Here is a 19,168-nt window from a genome sequence, read left to right on the forward strand (position 1 = left end):
GTGTCCTATGGAAAGGAAAGTCCATTCCCAATCTCCAGTCAAAATACAAAAAAGGGATCCATTGATAATCCTCTATCAGTTGGATTAATGGATCGGCTAATTCGAAATGATAACAAATAGGTTCTTATCTTAGAAGGAGCTCGAGTACACAGATACATATCGTATACTAAAGCTGCATTACTTTCTTTCCTCTATGAGGGAGGGAAACCGAAAAGGAATAACCCCGCAACTATTGGCAAAACTACAACTCTTGTTAACCAAGGAAAGAGTAGTAAAAACAAGATAGACTTGGACTAAAAAACCCCATGTTAGAAACGGATAGATATGTATATTGTCGAGCACGAGTTTTTGTCGGTAAAAAAGAGGATGGATTCAAGGGGGCTTTTCGAGAACGTATCAATAAGCTAGGCTAGCCCCCTGCTTCGAGTTCTTTCATGCCATAAGTAAAGGCGAACACTCACTCAAGAAATCGGACAGGCGGATTCACATCTCTTCCAACCAAGACAGTCTTCTCTTCTTGGAGCCGAAGCTATTTGCTTAGTTAGCTTTACATCCGCCCCAAGGTCTCATTTCTAATACATCCGTGGGGCAAATAAATCTTTACTGACTCTGTGACAACAGATAAATTGATACGACTTTCTTTTCTGTTACGAGAAGAGAAATTGACGAAACAATAGCTGGGCCAATAGCTGCTTCAGTGCAATAGCTATAACCAAAATTGAGAAAAGATTCCGGCGACTAGCAAATCAGAGAATGTTACGAAATGGGCGTATTAATTGCATGAAGTATAAGCTCAAGACACATAAGGGGCCTAACCATATTTAGGCTCGTGATCAATCCTTAGATACCGATAGAAAGGAAATAGATAGACACTTAGAATAAGTACATGTTCGAGCATGATTGACCAACTCCTTATCAATTCCGATTCATTTCCATATGAAGATGAACAAAAATGTAATAGATTCCTTCCATTCAATTGGAAAAGTAGAGAACGAACAAGGGAATATATTGGTAATCGATCGAATCAAAGAATTTAGCTTTTAGACAGACAGAAAGAATCCTCAAATATAATTGAAGGGGAGGGAATGTGTGCTATAACATAGAACTATGCTATTTCTAACTAAAGATTGATTACTGGCGAGCCACGGCAATTGCGCTGGCCGATCAAAGCAGCTAGCAGCTAAAAGAATGATCGAAATTTGTTCAAATGGAAGGAAGAAAAAAAGATGTTTATAAATACCAATTTGTTGACTATTTCAATCTGGCTGACGAATCAGGTTTGATCTTGTAGTCCAAATAATCCCATACCATTATGTATCTACAATAGTAGTCATTAGTGAAAGAAAAAGACTTGCACAAACCAGAAAAGTCACTCCATTCCCAACGGGCCAAAGATTCAAATCCGGGGAATAGTCTGAACCCTTCATTAACATCACAGCAAATATGATGATTCAAACATTTATAGCTCCCACGTAAATAAGGAGGAGGGAGTTGCGCGGCAGCTACAAACTGGGCGTTTGCTAAAAGATAGAATAAGAAGGGGACATAAAGAAGGAAGAACCAGTCCCAACGAGAAAGCAAGTCCTCACGATTGGACTAAGTCAGTCCATAAAGAAGTTCCTCGACTCGATGGTCATACAAATAGAATAGTTAGAACGCCGGCCGGGAGTAAAGAAGAAGAAGAATGAATAGGTTTAGGATCAGGCAAATTCATGAAAGAAAAGCCAAACGTGTCGTATGACCGACAATCTAAACTCTGAAGATCAAGGATATCACAAATACTGATGATGAAGACCACGAATCAGACGAAATCGTTTTGCTACGGTAGGTATTCCCGATTTTCGTCGAGACGTAATGAAAGGCTCTATGCGTTGTCAAAGACATAAAACAGGTATTTACCAAACTTAAGCAAATGTATGTACCTTCTTATCTTTTTTTTTGACAGACAAGCCAAATATCTTTTGTCTTCGGATATGGAAAAACACAGAATTGACTATTTCGAATAATAAATACACAGGAAAAGAGTGAAATGAAAGAAAAGCGGTTAAGAAGAACCAACCAAGGAGGAAGGAAGAGAAAGAAAGATGTGTATAGAAAGAGCGGAAACCCGGGATAAGGCACTACTTAGTCAAGTAATAAGAGGTTGTTTGTTAGTAACTCACTTATTGATTAGAAAATAGATTGTGATACCCTCATTGATAATAGCTCAAAATCGGATCTGTATACTATTATTTGAAGGTACTGACTGGTACAAGGATTGGCTAAATTGCAAGAAGGAAATGCATGGAAAATGCACCTATCCTATAATGGTGGGTGTGGTCAATTATCACAGCAGAATTTCCACTAAATTGGTTAAGGGGGTAGGTATTCAAATAAAGATCTGATTTCCTTGTTCGTGTGAAAGCGTGCGACATATATATTTAGGTTACCTAATCAAAAAGAAAGAAAATGACTCAATCCATACGGAAAACAAATGAATCCTCAAATGCAATGATGAATGGAAAAACGGGTTACGGGGGGCATTCTCACTATTATTTATATCCAATTAGATGGGCAAAATGATTCCCAAATAACTATATCCTCTATGGAAAGAGAGAGGAAGGAGATTGAAATCCGGAGATGCTGGCTGGCTGATAGTTCCCAAGCAGTTCCAGTTTCATAAAGAATGATGAACAAGGGGGAATATGAATTCTCGAACCTCTTCTTCGTCTGGCTGTAGAAAATGATAGACAATTTCTTATGTCTCAACCCATAGGTATTTCATTAGTTCATAAGAATCAGTACCAAAGGAATGAATCAAAGATAGAAAGAAAAAGGCTATCCATCCTCCTTACAAGAAAAAGGCTATCCTATAGAAGAGTCCCATTGCAATACATCAAAAAACGAATGAAAATAGAACACCAGCCCACAATCATTATGATTTGCTTGTTCCGGAAAATCTCTTATCCCCTAGAGCTAGAGGTCGGTCGTAGAGAGTTCATCATTCTCATTTCTTTCCATTCTTTCCGGCTGGGAATAGAAATGATATCCATAGAGGATTTGACAATGCAAATCAGGGAAAAACTCATGATCGATCCTGTTTTAGATAAAAGAAAGGAAAAAGAAATTCAAGTTCTTTACTCTGGCCCCATTATCGATTCGAAGATTGAGCTTGTATGAATCCTTATGGGTTGGTTACCATAGCAGTCGTTTTAGTTAGTATGCTATCCATATCTATCCACAATGGATAATTCGGTAATGCTGCATTTTTCCTATATTGGCTGCTGCCCGTACCTTATATGGGAGATTCTGACAAAGAAATACACATATGGCACTGTCTTAGATTCTGATAGATGATATGAATTAGATTCAATGGCGGCTCTATTCGAAATGAATCCATCAAATGCTAATTAGTAACATTAATCATTTAGTAGTAGTAGAAAACAATCAAAAAAGGAGGCTAAGCGGATTTCAGTTTATGGTCAAAAATGCATTCCGCTCCGGTATCTCGCAAGAAAGAAGAAAAAAAGAGGATCCCTTGGCAAGTAGTCAGTTTCACCAATAAGATAAGATAGGAAGACTGACTTCCCATTTGGAATTACACACAAAATCCTACCTAGTTTTTGAGAACGAGTTGAGGGGGAGTAGCCATTCTTTCTGCAGAAGAGGTAATCCAGGTTCTCAGGACCAATGCTGCGAGCTGCCGGAATACCATGGGATCCTCGTCCAGTTGATCATCTTGAGTCTTATGACTCATTTGATTGGGAAGTTACAGGTCAGGGAGAGGCAATGAAGACGCTCGTTATTTAGTCAGACTTGGTGAGATGAATCCATCAACAAAATGATTCAACAAGCTTTGGAAGGAATTACAGGGGGACCTTATGAAAAGAAATACGATCGATCGAGGACAGTCTCCGGAATGGAATGGAATGACTTTCACTATCGATTCATTAGTAGTCAAAACCCTTTGCCAACTTTGGAATTGGCGAAACAAGAACTTTATGTTAGAGTAGAAGCCCCAAAAGGAGAATTAGGTATTTTTTGATAGGGGATCAGGGGGGGTTTCCTTGGAGATAGAAAATTAGCCGGGGTTGATCCATTTGCTAATTCTTCCTCATCCTCAGTTAGTGAAAAGAATGAAATTGGCTGATATTATGAGAATACTAACTAAGTAGCATAGATATCATTATGGGAGAAGTTGATCGTGAAAAGGATAATTGATACATCACCAAGTCCAAGATATCCATTCTTTTTCCAGATTGGAATTATGAAAATCAGTCTGATGGTGTCCCTACCCTATTTTGACTACTGTACTGTATTGGGAATCACAATCGATCGGCTAGTATAATCAACTTTCACTTTCTCACTGCCAAGACTCGGATTTGCCTTTTGGGGGGTAGTAATGCCCTTAACTAATTACGGGGAACCTTTATGACCGCGAGGCGAGCCCAAAGCAAAGAAGAAAAAGAACGGACTAAAGCGAGGAGTTAATTGGCTGGACATACATAGTGAAGGGGAATGAATAGTGAAGAGAAGATCAAGAAAGAGAAGAGAAAGAAGAAAAGACCTATTTACGAGTTCCAGAAGGAAAAGGGGCGAAGGAAGCTATGAAACCGACACCCCTTTTCCTTCAAACACAGTAACCAAAGGAAATAGGCTCGATGATCAGCTCCCTTTCCTCTACCTTGAACGAACTGTAAACACTCAAGCTTATTCATAATGAGAGTTTACTCCTCTCCCTATTTCTTCATCATTCTCCGGAACCTGAACTGATATTTATTACCTTCCGCTCACAATTCCATTTCACTCGGTAAAGCTATTTGAATGAGACTTCACAGTAAGTCAAGACGAAAGACTGAACTCAAGCTCCTTCGCCCGCCCTCCGGGTCTCACAGCTTCGCTCATTCGCCGAAACTATTGGTCTCATTGCTTCGCTCAATGACTTGTCCCGGATTGAACTCAAAGACTCACTGGGTAAGTCACTAACTAGGTTGGTTCTGTAGCGTCTTCATTTACTCTGTCCCTGAACAAGAAGGAAAGACAGAGAAGGTCATTCACCTGACCCTGCCCCGATATGCCCTTGCCTTATTTATGGAGGTAAAAGACAAAGAGATGAATGAGACTGAACTCCTTTCTTTGTTCCGTTATTGTGAGTTATGAGAATGAGGTAAAGCTCCTTCCCCTCTATTCCTTGACCGAAAGCTCCTATTGATGAATGAGACTTTACGGGAGAGGCAATTCATTCATTAGCTTAACTCCGGAACAGGAATGAAATCCGGGAGACTCCTTATTCATTCTCGTTTACAGTCGAGTAAATAAAGGAAAGACGAAACAGGAACAGGAAGGAAAGACTCTCGATTGAACTACTGACCTCTCTCTCACCTCTACAACTCGGTTTCCCGATTTCATTGCCTTCCCCTGCATTGGACTGATTCAACTGTAACCTCCTGACTGGCCTATTTATTACTTCTTGCTTGAACTCAGTCTTGAACTCGGTCTGCTTGCTCCTTCCCCTGATTTTACAAGGTAAAAGAGAAAGGAAAGACTAACGATTCATTCTCCTGACCCGGAAGGAAAGAAAGAAGGGAAACAGAAGGTAGAGTCTATGAATGACGGAACCTGAACCGTAACCGATAGAGAAAGAAGGTAGATGACAGATTAAAGAGAGTTTACAGTCTTTGAATAAATTCAGGGAGAAGAAAGACAAAGCCTCTACTCCTTATTCTGGAACCAGTAAAGACCATTAATTAATTTATTCTATCCTATATAGGGGTAAAAGTTCGTAATCGCTTTTTCACTAATAGCAGCAGCAAAAATCAAATATTTTCTATCCAGCATAGGGGTCAAAGTTCGTAAGAGGTTTTCCCCTAAGGAAAGCAGCTGAAAGTTCAGAAATTCTATCTTTCCCGTATTTTTGGGTATCAAAGTCTATCTTTACCCTATTTTAGGGCAGAAAATGGATGCTTTACCCTCTTTTTCGGGATCAAAGTCTATCTTTCCCGTATTTTTGGGTATCAAAGTCTATCTTTACCCTATTTTAGGGCAGAAAATGGATGCTTTACCCTCTTTTTCGGGATCAAAGTCTATCTTTCCCCTATTTTTGGGTATCAAAGTCTATCTTTACCCTATTTTGAGGGATCAAATTGATGCTTTTAGGGCAGAGGTAATGTTGAAGTCAATCCTCTCGAAGAATCAATGAGAGTTAACTGTCAGTCAATCCTCAAGATTTCTTCTTTCTCTTTCTCTTCTCCTTCAAACACTCTTTTCCTCTCCTGTAACCACTCCTTATTCATTCTCACCTATTCATTGTTGGTCTTAGAATTCCATTGCCTGATTCATTATTTTCTTTCCAACGGAATCCAACAGAAAGAGTCCGGGACTTCCTTGAGGAACCACATCTTTCCAACCCAGTTCATCGGATTCATTCGGCCCAGCTTCTTCTTCTTCTTTTCATATTGGGTTTCGGACTCAGCCACTGACTTATCTTCCATTTTCTCAAAAGGCAGGGTCTGACAGCGAGGACTAAATAAGACCCCAACCAACCAAAACCAAATTCGCGCAAGGTCCCCTCATTCAATTCATTGTTTCTTTCATGATAAGACCGATCCTAATTCAATTGTGGCTGCTCAGCTCAAAAGGTCAGCCATTCATTCTTCTGCTTTGTGTGTCAGAAATAGGCGTGAGGAAACTCCGTTCCCTTTCTTTGTTGCAATCAGACTGTTCGGATTTATCTTCCTTCTTTGGAACCCCATAGAATTTTGTGTTCTTTCTTCTTTCTATTTATTCATCGTTCATTCTAATCAGTGCGATGGGCATTCTGGCTAGATCATTTTGTTCTAGGATTCTCTTCATCTCAATCTGTATTTGACTTTCTTTCTTTGTTGTTTACTGGAGCAGAAGTAAAGAGAAGAATTTCTCGGGAATCCTACTTCATCAGACAAGACCCCGGATTTGAGCTTTCTGAAGCAAACCGAGAATCAGATCCCCTTCACCCATCAATCAATGGGGTATACCTTTTTCGGGGGGCGGCGGTCAACCAGCCACATGCATTAAACTATGCGTCTCACTAAGAAGACTTTCTGACCATCTTGTACTCAGACGTTTTTCTTCCCTTAAAGAGTCGACAGCGCGCCATAGATTGCGATTCTTCCTTCGTCTGATCTTCAGGGTAAGAGTGAGTCTTTGACAGATTTCGACCCCAACCTTTGATTTGAACAGGATCTGCTACTGCTGGTAGATAAAGGACTTTCCCTTTTGCGGGCAGTGTGGGAGGCGACTTTCCAGTAGGGCGAGTGTCTAAAGCCCGGGTTATCTCTCTGAATCAGCTTATTCACTGGACTGTTAAGCCATCGAGTCCTCTAGCGTTGATCGACCCCTTTCAAGAAGATTCATCCAAGACACTAACCGGTAATTCTAAGGAGAAACACATTTCATAAGGAAGATCAGAGGAAGGCATACATAGTTGGCTGGTTATTTGTCTTTACCATTCCTGCTGCTACTGAAGGTGCTCGGAATTCATAGATTCTCTGGTAGAGGGGAGAAGCTGCTCGACTGTAAAGGAGAGGGGAGTCGAGGTTGAATTCTTTGGTGGGCTGGCTTAAAGAAGACACCAATTGCAATTGCAGTAGGAGTAGCTACTTGTTTCATGGCTTTCATTTGAGCTTCAGATAGAGAATATCTACATAAATGAGTATGACTGGTTAAGGTGACCGACCTGCTTTCTTTGTGCGGCAACCGCAAGTTAAGGTACTCTGGATTTGTTATAGCACCACCATTTCACAATATACATTGGCCGGGAAAGCTAGTCTTGGGATTGCTCTTTTATCCTACTGAAGCGAACATTATGAAAGTTGAGGATTGACTTGATGAATAAGAAGAAGAAAGATCACAACAAAGAAGAAATAGGTGAAAGAAGGGAATGAGAAAGAAGAAGAAATGGAATAGGTGAAGGAGCAAAGAGACCTACAGAAAGAAAGAAAAGGTTTGAGCTTGAGTCTTTGTTTACAGTGAAGGCAGAGGCAAAGAGGGAAATCAGTCCAATGCAGGGAAAGGCTTTCTCTTTGATAAAGGTGTAGGAGTGAAAGAAGGGACAAGTGATTGATTGAGTGAAGGATCAAGACTAGAATGAATCTTTCGTGGAGTCTGAGTTTGAAGTGAAAGAAGGTTCGGTCAGTAGGTCAGGCAAGGCAATGGGTGAAACCGAGAGGTGAATGAGTTTACCTTGTGAAAGAATCATCCTCCAGTTTCCCGAGTTTACTCTTCAATTCCATCCTCAGTTTACCTAGTGAAAGAAGAAATAGGAAAAGGAGAATGAGCTGATCCCCCAGTTTCCCTTCGTCACTGTGAAAGAATATCGGTGACGGTTCCGGAGAAAGAATCAATCCATAGAGAGTGAAGGAGTTTACCGTGAAAGAAGGGACAAGTGCAGGAGTAAGTAGCGAGACTGTCAAGGCAAAGGCAAAGGAGATTAGCATCCAGCCGCTGAACCAAGTTCAATAAGGGAATATCAGTTCCGAAGAATGCCGCTTTAGAGTCTTTGAAGGAAAAGAAGGGTGTCGGTTCAGTCTTGACTTACAAATTACCGAGTTCAATAAGGTCAGGTCATAGAGATTCTTTCTTCTTTCTTCTTTTCTTACTGTGAAAGAAGGTCAGGTCATATCGGAAAAGAAAAGGTTCCGGAGAAAGAATATGCTTTACCTTGTTCAATCAGGGAGAGTCCATTCAATCCTCAGCTGCTTTACCTCCGAGTAAGTGACAGAATCACATCCTCCCCTTTACCTCGTTCAATCAGAGTCCAATACAGGGTGACTCTCAGAGCTTCTCTTTATCTCACTGTAAACTCTTTCTTCTCTAATTCATTCATTCACTCTCATTAATGTTGAGTCTTGCTTTCGTCTTTCCTTTATTACCATTACCTCGGTCAATCAAAGAGCTATTCTATTCATTCTATTTACCTCCTCGTAAAGAAAGAAGGTGAATGAGCGTAGCAACTCGACCATAAAGAATAGGTTGATGAGCTTGAGCTTCTCTTTCTTGTTCTTAGTGCTTGCTTTACCGAGTTCATAAATAGGTGGGTGGGAGTTCTGTCTCATTAATCTTCTTCTCGAACATCCTTTGATTTTCTTAGTTTACAGTTCAAGAAAGAAAAGAGACGGTAAAGTCCAGTGTTTGAAGGGAGAGGTGAATGAGCTTGACCTGATGATTGATCCTCCTGTTTACCTCGTTCAAGAATAAGGAGGAAAGAGAGTCAATTCATTAGTGGCTTTACCGAGTTCCATCAGTCAAAGGCAAAGCTGAATAAGTAGGGGGGAGAGGTTAATGAGTTTACAGTTCAAGAAAAGATCAGAGACACTAAAATAGTTCAACCCGAGTAAAAGAGTGAAGTAGGATCAGTCTAATCAGTCTTCTCTTGCTTCATCAGTCTTTCCTTCCGGTTCAGGTTTGTTTGTTTGTTTTCTCTTTCGTCTTGACTTACTCTTCAGTCTGATTCATCTCTTTTCTTTTACCGACTGTAAAGGACAGATAGTCAAAGGATCCAATGACTTCGAAAGAATTGAACGAGGAACCATATGAGGTTTAAATCTCATGTACGGTTCTGTAGGTAGAGTGGCAGTAAGGATGACTTATCTGTCAACAAATCCACTATCTGTTTTACGTCAAGCAATACGTGGAGTAACTCCCGATATAGCAGTAAAGTAAAGGCAAGACGTGTAAGCGGATCATCAAGTTCCCATTTTAATAGGATCTACACAAGGCAAGGAAAGAAAAGCACTTGCCATTCGTTGGTTATTAGGGGCATCCCTAAAACGTCCTGGTCGAAATATGGCTTTCAAATTCAGTTCCGAATTAGTGGATGCTGCCGGAGTGGCGATGCCATACGTCAAAAGGAAGAGACTCATAGAATGGCAGAGGCAAATAGAGCTTTTGCACATTTTCGTTAATCCCCATGAACGGGATCTATATAGATACATAGGCCCATGGATCCATACATCTCGATCGGAAAGAAATAGAAAAGGAATCGGAATTGATCGATATATTTCGATAAAGAAACGAAAAGGAAAGACGAAAGAGAAATCATGGATCAACTAAGCCAAGCCCTCTCCTCTTCTCATCGAGTTGCTTTGCCCCGAACCTCTCGGGGACTTGCTTAAGAATAAGAAGAAAGAGGAATCTCATGTAAATACCATGGAATAAGGTTTGATCCTATTCATGGGGATTCCGTAAATATTCTATTCCAAAAAGAGAAAGTTCGAAACAATTGGGATTTGGAGATTGTATGCAGTTACTAATTCATGATCTGGCATGTACAGAATGAAAACCTCATTCTCGATTCTACGAGTTGATGAAAGCCTTTCATTTGCTTCTCTTCGATGGAAGTTTGATTTTCCCAGAATGTATCCTTTTGGCCTCAGTCTTCTTCTGATGATCGATTCAACCTCTGATCAGAGATACCTTGGTTATATTTCATCTCTTCAACAAGTTTAGTAATGAGCATAACGATAACGGCCCTATCCTTCGGAGAGAAGAACCTATGATTAGCTTTTCAGGAAATTTCCATATGTTCCACTCTATGTATTCCTCTATCCGTAGAGTACATTGAATGTACAGAAATGGCTAGAACAGACTTTCTTTTATTCGTATTAACTGCTACTCTAGGAGGAATCTTTTTATGCGGTGCTAATGATTGATTTAATAACTATCTTTGTAGCTCCAGAATCTTTCATCAGTTTATGCTCCTACCTATTATCTGGATATACCAAGAAAGATGTACGGTCTAATGAGTCTACTACGAAAGATTTACTCATGATGGGTGGGGCAAGCAAGTTCTTCTATTCTGGTTCATGCTTTCTCTTGGCTATATGGTTCATCCGTGGGAGAGATCGAGCTTCAAGAACTAGTAAATGGTCTTCTCAATACACAAATGTATAAGAACCCAGGAATTTCAAGCTTATATTCATCACTATAGGAATTGGGTTCAAGCTTTCCCCAGCCCCTTCTCATCAATGGACTCCTGACGTATATGAAGGAGTGCGGTTCGTTCGAGAAATTCCTACCTCTCTATCGTGAGATGTTTGGATTTTGCAAAACTTCATGGACATGCGCAGAAGAGAAAGACTATCCCCACTCGGACCAAGACATCACTTTGACTTGTTCAAATAACAATTAAGGTGAAGCAGGGTCAGGAACAACGAATCCCTTTATGAGAAAGAGATTCATTTTGCAAGTTCGTTATTACGGGTAGTTCCTACAAAGGATCGGACTCATGACACAATACTTTCATTCTCGATGTAGATGCTAGTTGGTTCTCATCCTTCAGAGACTACGAGTGTAATAGTAGCATCCACAAAAGGATCACCCTCAGATGAGCATCACATGGCTTGAGAGAAGGAATCAAATCAGATGGTTCTATTTCTCAATCTTTCTGCTCCTACGGAACTAAGGTCGAAAAGATTGATCAAAATCAGTCATTCACAACCACTGATGAAGGATTCCTCGAAAAGTTCAGGATTAGTCATTTTAGAAAGAGAATGGATTCGTTCTTATACATAAGCGAGGAAGGTAATAGATAAAGGCAAGAAGATGAGTTGTTCTTCTTTCTTTACTTAGCTTAGGAGCCGTGGCGAGATGAAAGTCTCATGGACGGGGTTTTGAATGAGAGAAAGAAGTGAGGAATCCTCTTTTAGACTCTAACTCTCCTACTCCAGTCGTTGCTTTTCTTTCTGTTACTTCGAAAGTAGCTGCTTCAGCTTCAGCCACTCGAATTTTCGATATTTCTTTTTCTTTCTCATCAACCGAATGGCATCTTCTTCTGGAAATCCTAGCTATTCTTAGCATGCATGATATTGGGGAATCTCATTGCTATTACTCAAACAAGCATGAAAGGTATGCTTGCGTATTCGTCCGTCAAATCAGATATGTCATTATTGGAATAATTGATTGTTGGAGACTCTAATGGTGGACAAGCATGATAACTTATATGCTGTTCTATATCGCCATGAATGACGGAACTTTTGCTCGCATTGTATCATTTGGTCTACGTACCGGAACTGATAACATGAGAGATTATGCAGGATTCTACACAATCCTCTTTTGGCTCTCTCTTTAGCCCTATGTCTCTTATCCGACGGAGGTCTTCCTCCACTAGTAGCAGGTTCTTTCGTAAAACTTCATTTATCCTGGATGGCAGCCTATATTTCTTGGTTTCAATAGTTACGAGCGTTGTTTCTATCTACTATTAGATCAAAATAATCAAGTAATGAATGACTAAAAGAATAACCCCTCACGTGCGAAATGATAGAAGATCTCCTTTAAGATCAAAGAATTCCAATTGAGTATGATTGTATGTGTGATATGATAGCATCTACTATACCAGGAATATCAATGAACCCTATTATGGAAATAGCTCAGGATACCCCCTTTTTTCGTTTAGCTTCTAGAATCTATTTCTTAGTTCAAGAACCCTCTTACTAACTGGAATCAAAGAATTAGTAGATCTGTTCTGCCCAAAATGGGAATAGGCTAGGGTAGGGTTATTTAGAATCTATAATCTGATGATCGAGTGTCGATTCCATGATTCTAAGTTCATTCCATACCGGGCCAGAGGAATAGGTAGGGCTAGGTTATATACATTCGAATTATGAGAAGGGGTCATCCGAGCGTATTGAAATAGATACTATGTTTACATATGGATCCCTATGTCCTTCCATTCCATTTAGGATTAGTTAGGAATAGGCGTACGGACCTTTTACATATCTCTCGTTATTTGGGACCCTATTCTTTGGGCTTCTATTGAATCGAGAAATAGGTTTTATTGTCCATTTGATATAATAGATAGTAAGGCATCCTCCAGATAATTCAAATCGAAGCAATTGGATGTCCGCCTCGGACCTATATGACATGACCGAGCAATAGAAAGACTCTAACACTCTACCTCATATATTCCATACATCACACTAGATATATATCATATTCATGGAATATGCTTGAAAGATGCCTTGGTGGTGAAATGGTAGACACGCGAGACTCAAAATCTCGTGCTAAAGAGCGTGGAGGTTTGAGTCCTCTTCAAGGCATAATGTTGAGAATGCCCGTTGAATTGGAAGGAATAAGTTCGGCAGTGGATCACGAAATCTTGGCGATCTTCTCTTGAATGGGAGTCCGCTTTGAAATCGTCCGCCCTGCACCCCCGAGTATATGCTTCAACAGGCAGGAATGAAACAAGGGTAGATTTATACACAATAGAAACCTCTGGGAAAATGCCCACCCGTAACCCAGCGGAGAAAGTACATTACATAGTCCGTCCGTTTTAGGGATTGGCTACTTACCCATTCAGTTACTTTGGCACTGGACGTTCCAAAAATGGGGTACTATCGGAGTTCATTCAATAATAGACGCCTGTTGGCATTCCAGCCTTCCTTCTTCAGGGCCTACCCGAAAGAGAATCCAGTGGTTCTTGGTCGTGAATATCGGAATAGGACGAACCGCCCCTTTGCTTCGGAACAAAACCATTAGAATTAGGCTCGTTGAACTGGAATGTATATTCTCCATATAGTAGGGGATCTTTCAATGGAGAGGATCCGGCGACCTAAGACGAAGAGAGAGAAGGGTCTATCTATTTGATTTAGTTATTCAGTGAAACCAATGATTCGGTATTGTAACAGATAGCAACAAAGATTTCATCCGGGAAAAGCCATCTTTTTCTCAACAATGTCTTTGTCATTTGATCCAATAGCGTTCCGTTAGATAGGAACAGATTTGATAAATACTGATAACTCTCGTCGGAGTATTAGAATGGAAAAACCCATTCGATAATGAACTATTGGTTCTAAGCCATCTCTGGTGATGAATCAACAATCTGAAGTGCTTTTCTTGCATATTCTTGATAAACCTGCCTTTCTATATACATACATACATATAGGAGGATCTGTTTGGGAAGTAAGCCCTTTTACATCTCTTCGTCTGCAAAGAATTCTCGATGCGAGCGAAAACACAGAGACAAAAGGCTGATCTTTGAATAGGAAAAAGAGTGGATCTGCGGGATCCCAAATGAATTGGCTTATTCGAAAAAAGTCTTGTTCGTTGGAAGATCTATCTCGTGTCTGGTACTGCACGGTTACACTCTGCAAGAACTCCGAATCATTCTCCTCATCAGAAATGATCTGCTTGCCCCGAAATGACCTAGCCCAATAGGGAAATCCCAATGAATTGGGCCTTTCGATACAATCAAATGGAAAGAAAGCCCCAAGCCATATTCTACCCAAACTATGTGATTGAATAAATCCTCCTCTATCTGTTGCGGGTCGAGGACTCCTTCCCCTTCTTTCCGATTCGTATTGTTCATAGAGAAATCTCTGATCAACGATAGAACAAGATCCATTTTGTATCATATCTCAGGGATTCCTGGGTTCGGGCCGAAGAAGCAATCTCACTCGATCATTAGAAAATCGACTGTAATCTTTTTCTGTCCGTGAGGATCCCAATCCCAACAGTGTGCCTTCTACTTCTAATAGGCCATGAACTAGATCAGAATCATTCTCAACGAGTCTATAAGAAGTGATCCCATTTGTTTCATCGGGTCCGCGGATAGAGGCCAAAGGTCTTGAACGACCCATCCGGCAGAACAACTCAAAAGAGAAAGAAGTCTCGTTAATTTATTCATGCTCGTTCCAAGTGAGAAGTACCATTTGTACAAATAAGAACCCCCTTTGTTACATGATTTCTTCTTCATATAGATAGATATAGAATCCATGGAGCAATTACTTATACTTTGAAGTACATTTTGTGCAACAGCCCTTCCTTCCTATCTGATTGAAAAGGATCCCATGATCCTGAACCGATCTTACCTGGCACCAAGTTTGTCTATGAAGAGCAGATCTAATTATATTAGTGTCTATAATGGATTTCTTCTGCATAATACTAATCGATAGGGCCTCAGTGGTAAGTGCTACAAGATCTCGTACATTGGAACCCATGGTTATGGAACCGAATCCATTAGTATGGAAGGAACAGTTGCTTTTACAAGTTCAATCCCCTAGTAGTATATGAAAGAGTGCAAAAGTGCTTTCGTTGTTGTGGAATAAGAAGCCTTCGTATTTTAATGCATCTATTTCATTTATTCGGAGCTATTAGAGCGGGATGGGATCCCCTTTTGACTTTTTGGGGAATATGGGTCGAACAATAACAAGAATATTTCGACTGGAACATCTTTTACAAGGTAAAGCATATTCAATCCTTCAAACACGAGGTAAATAGGGAGAGGAGTTTACAGTGAATAAATAGGAAAAGGAAAGGAAGAAGACAATGAGATTAGAAGAACCTATATAGGAGAAGAAAATAAAACATGAATGAGACTGAACAGGAAAGGAAGGAAAGAAGAAACATTAATTAGAGTTTACAGTGAAAGAGACATTGATTGAAGGGAGAAGAAACAAAGATGAATGAGCTACTGAACCTGAACCTGCCTTCCCCTGAACCTGTGTTGAAAAGAAAGACGAAAGAAGAATCAATGATCGTGAACTGGAAGGAAAGACTATCGAGAAACCCTCTCCTCCCTTTTCTCGGTTTCATGTCTTCGACCCTTGTTCCTATCCCCTTTCCTGTCGAGTAAATAAAAGGAAAGCCGAAAGAAGAAGAAATTAAGGAGTTATCTGCTGCTTTGAAAGCCGAAACATTAATTGGAACTCAATCACTTGTCCCCGGTTCCTTGTCTCACAGCTTGGTTCTTTCTCCGGAACCCCTATTCCCTGCCTGACCGTAAGGAGGTAAAGGAGTTAAGGAGAATGAGAATGAATGCGACTGAACTCCGGAAGGAAAGACGAAAGCGAAAACAAGATGAATTCGACTCAACAGTCAGTCAAGACGAAACGAAAGAAGAATTTAATTAGACTTTACAGTTCAAGAAAGAAGGGAAAGAGAAGGGAGATGACACTATCGATGAATGAGAGTGAACTGGAAGGAAAGACGAAACAGTCAGTCAAGACGAAAGACTCAAGATTCGTCATCGTTCACTGTCAGGAAAGACTATCGAAGAATCAATGAGAGTGAACTGTCAGGAAAGACTATCGATTCCTTCTTTCTCTTTCTCTGATCCTCAAGATTCATTCTCGTTCACTGTCAGTCAAGACTATCGATTCATTCTATCTTTACCCTATTTTTTGGGATCAAATCCCTATTTTTTAGGTAATGTTAAAGGAAGTCAAGAGACCTCAAACCGTCACCTATTCATTCACTCTCTTCTCCTTTCTTGCTTTCACTCTTTTACTCCCCCTCCTTCCTTCCTTCTTATTCATTCTCCTGAACCTATTTCTTCAGTCTCCTTCACTATTATTCTTTCCCTCTGTAAATAGGTGTTTCTTTCTTTCTTTCTTTCAGTCTCCTTCACCTCTCCCTTGCTTTCCCGAACAGTAAACAAAGGATTAATGAGAGTTTACGGTTTACGAACTTGACTCCTGTTGAGTTATGGAGTCTGCTCCCTGTATTTATAGCTTGGTCAATGGCTATATCCGGTAAAGCTATATATGGTACATAGCTATATATAGTAGATGGTTAAATCTGGTAAAGCTATATTTAGTAGACTGAACCATATATATATCCCGTCCAGTAAAGCTCTTAAATGTACTTTTCTATTCTCTGTACTCTCTTGTTGTACATGCCTGAAGTCATCAATAAAAAAATCCTTTTAGCCAGAGTTCTCCTTGCAACTTCTCTCTATCCTTCTCTTTGTGTTCATCTAGATCGAGCGTGTGCGTTGTTGTGCGATCCTAACAATTGGTATCGATCCTAACAACTGGTATCAGAGCAAGGCAAAATTCACCACGATCTGTGAAGATGGAAAGTTCAAAGATTGGAATTGAGAAGTTTGATGGATCCGATTTCGGTTTCTGGAAGATGCAGATTGAAGATTATCTGTACCAGAAAGATCTTCACGAACCTCTGTTGGGGGTGAAGCCGGATACCATGACCACGGAACAGTGGAAGCTCAAGGATCGACAAGCCTTAGGGATGATCCGGTTGACGCTATCCAGAAACGTGGCGTTTAACATCATCAAGGAGAAGACAACGTCAGATCTGATGAAGGCGCTGTCAAATATGTATGAAAAACCGTCGGCTATGAACAAGGTGTATTTGATGCGTAGATTGTTCAATCTACAGATGTCTGAAGGTGGACGTGTTGCGGATCATATAAATGAATTCAATATGATCATAAGTCAACTGGGTTCGGTGGAAATTAATTTCGAAGATGAAATTAAAGCGTTGATTTTGATGTCATCCTTACCCGAGTCATGGGATACTGTTGTTGCCGCAATCAGCAGTTCCCGAGGATCTGATAAACTGAAGTTTGATGAAATTCGAGATGTAGTTCTCAGCGAAAGTATTCGCAAACGGGAAACTGGAGATTCATCAGGCAATGCTCTCAGTGTTGATCGAAGGGGAAGAAGCAAATCAAAGAGCTCAAACAAACATGGGCGTTCAAAATCAAAGAACCGGGGAAAATCTCCAAACAAACCCAACGTAACGTGTTGGAGCTGTGGGGGAAAAGGACACTTTCGGACAGATTGTACAAAGCTAAAGAAGAAGCAGAATCATAAATCTGAAGATGATGATGATTCTATATACACAACAGAAGATGCTGAGGACGTTTTAATCCTTAGTGTGGATAGCCCAGCTGAATCCTGGATTTTGGATTCAGGTGCATCGTTCCATTCGTCTCCAAGTAAGGAATTGTTTCGAAATTTCAAATCAGGAAATTTCGGGAAGGTGTATCTTGCCGACAATAAAACCTTGGAGATTGAAGGAAAGGGAGATGTCTCCATACAAACTCCAGCAGGAAATCAATGGACATTACAAGATGTCAGATACATTCCTGGTCTCAAGAAGAACCTGATCTCTATTGGTCAGTTGGATAGCACAGGCTATGCAGCAGAGTTTGGAAAGAGTTCCTGGAAGATTGTGAAGGGCGCCATGGTTGTTGCGCGTGGCACAAAATCTGGAACCTTATACACTACTGCAGAGTGTATAAACATGACTGCTGCTGCTGAGAGTGCTTCCAATTCAAGTCTATGGCACAATAGACTTGGACATATGAGCGTCAAAGGAATGAAGATGCTCACTGCGAAAGGAGCTTTAGAAGGCTTAAAATCTGTTGATATGGGTCTTTGTGAGAGCTGCGTTATGGGCAAACAGAAACGAGTTAGTTTCACAAAGGCTGCCAGAGAACCGAAGAAAGTGCGGTTGGAAATGGTCCATACAGACGTCTGGGGACCATCTCCAGTTTCATCACTTGGTGGATCAAGGTACTACGTCACCTTCATCGATGACTTCAGCAGGAAGGTATGGGTTTACTTTCTGAAACATAAGTCAGATGTGTTTACCACCTTCAAGAAGTGGAAAGCTGAAGTTGAAAATCAGATCGGCTTGAAGATCAAATGCCTGAGGTCTGACAATGGAGGAGAGTACAACAAATCAGAGTTTATAACATTTTGTGCAGCTGAGGGAATTAGATTAATAAGAACAATTCCCGGTAAGGCACGACAAAATGGTATTGCAGAAAGGATGAACAGAACCTTGAATGAGCGAGCAAGAAGCATGAGGATTCATTCTGGATTGCCAAAGGCATTCTGGGCTGATGCTGTGAACACAGCAGCATATTTGATTAATAGAGGGCCGTCAGTACCCTTGAAGTTCAAATTGCCCGAAGAAGTATGGACAGGAAAAGAACTCAAGTACTCTCACTTGAGAACCTTTGGCTGTACTGCATATGTTCATGTTGATCCAGAGAAGAGAGATAAGCTTGATGCTAAGGCTGTGAAATGCTACTTCATAGGCTATGGCTCTGACATGTTCGGGTATAGGTTTTGGGATGAGAAAAATATGAAGATCCTAAGACACTGTGATGTGACCTTTGATGAAAATGTCATGTACAAGGACAGAGAGAAGATAAACTCTGAGACTACGAAGCAAGTGGGAGTTGAATTTGAGTGGCAAGAAAATTCACACAGTGATGGTACAACAGAAGCTCAAGAAACTCCTGATCCTATTGCTGAAGAACCAGACGTGGCTGATCCTATTGCTGAAGAACCAGACGTGGAGCAAGTTGCACCTGAACAGGTGTTGAGAAGATCATCCAGAACTACCAGAGCACCAGACAGATATTCAACCTCATTACACTATCTGTTGCTGACTGACGAAG

The sequence above is a fragment of the Cucurbita pepo genome, chromosome 10 (genome assembly GCF_057944985.1).
Source record: "Cucurbita pepo subsp. pepo isolate OVF chromosome 10, ASM5794498v1, whole genome shotgun sequence".
Taxonomy (NCBI): domain Eukaryota; kingdom Viridiplantae; phylum Streptophyta; class Magnoliopsida; order Cucurbitales; family Cucurbitaceae; genus Cucurbita; species Cucurbita pepo.